Below are 1706 nucleotides of genomic sequence, written 5' to 3'. Positions count from 1 at the left end.
TTCACCACCTCTTAATAATTCTTGATATCTTAATACTTCTTGCCATCTTCGTTCATTCCTTGGTCCCCGTATTGTTTTCAACCGGAATACCGACAATGGAGCTATGACGTGTGAATTCAAAACTTCTAGCAACCCTATTGCTTTGAAGTGAATGGGCGATAGTTCATTCTAAGTCCTTCGCTAATTGAATCACCATTCTAACATTGGTCGTGCAACCCAACCCGTACTTCGGGCGCACCCTTCAACCAATGTTTAATTGTGTATGTTTTCCTCGAGCATACTTCCTTATATCAGTTGATCTGACAAATGTTATCTCCTTGTTCACTTAATGGTGGAAATCCATCTTTTGGGAATCTCGGTGAATTGCCATTGAGTTCACCAGACACCTCCTTGTCCTCTCCCTGGTTTAATGGTGAACTATTGCTTCAGAAACCCGCTCCCATAGTTCATTTCCCGAGAAGCTTGCAATTCCATTTCAACGATTTGTGTTGCGCCTTTTCTTCTCGGACATCCTGAGTCTCAGGTATCCTGACACCAATCGGATCTGAATCTCGGTCAGATATGATGGTTGGGACAACTTTCCAAGAGTTATGACGTTGATCCTTTGATGACCCGGTAACATGATGTCATGCCTAGCACCCCCCCCCCTGGCTGGAGGACCTATCATTATAGATTCCTTTTCAGCAAGGTTATCCATTCATCCATGAGGAAATTGTAAGACTTATTCTACAAGTTATTCTTGATGGATCCTTCGTGTTTCCAAAGTCTGATCTTCACCTGATGACCATGTCACTGCTATCTCGAAGCATGTCAATGGTACTCCGATTTTCAACAGGCACGTTTGAAGCACGATGCTATATTTTAATTATCAATTATCCTAACACCGTTGTATGAGTAATATCATGAGATTCCTCCCCCCTTACCTAAATGGTTTTCTACTTTATATCCTGTTATGGATATCTTGCTCTGCTTGTCCTTGGGAAGGATATACCCTCGAAATATGTGTTTAAACATATTTTCCTTTCCATTGTTCTGTTTAATCTGATGATCATATTTCCTTCCATTTGTTTGTTTAAACCTTTTCTATGATCTATATGATATAAGCAGTAATAATCCACTGCTTGTGCAAACACCTCGATGTACAACTCTGTCAGTAAGACCTTGTTACTATTGATGATGACATTCCGGTAACCACCGATGGACGGGAACCTTGCCTATTGGTCCGCCTCGTTTCAACGAGCAGGAAAATGGTTCTCTTCATCCCTCGCCCTTGGTACCAACGTTGTTGCCGACATAGCTGACATGGTACTCCCTGACATGCCTTGCTATCATGACCGTGCAAGATGTCACTGCTCCTATTATATAAAAAAAAGAACCACATGGTGGGCCCATAACCCACAGTTTCACAGGATCGAAACCTGACTCTCCTATACACCCTGTTGCCAAAGTTATTCCTATAGCTTGACTTCGTATGTAATTTGCGAGCCACCTTCCTAGTGATCAATTCTGGTATCGGACACAATACTTATTCCTGTTGCTCTGAACCCCATTCACACTCTGTTTCAGGCAATGAACGATTGCCTATCCGCTTGAAACTTCTTATTGCACCGTCTTACTTTGCTCTCGATGTGTTTCATTTGTTCAACTCGAGAGATACTCATATGTTCATACTTGGGAAACCCCCAGAAGATTTTCCCTTGTAACAT

This window comes from Triticum dicoccoides, chromosome 7A (genome assembly GCF_002162155.2).
Source record: "Triticum dicoccoides isolate Atlit2015 ecotype Zavitan chromosome 7A, WEW_v2.0, whole genome shotgun sequence".
Lineage (NCBI taxonomy): Eukaryota > Viridiplantae > Streptophyta > Magnoliopsida > Poales > Poaceae > Triticum > Triticum dicoccoides.
Note: the sequence above shows the minus strand (reverse complement) of the source record.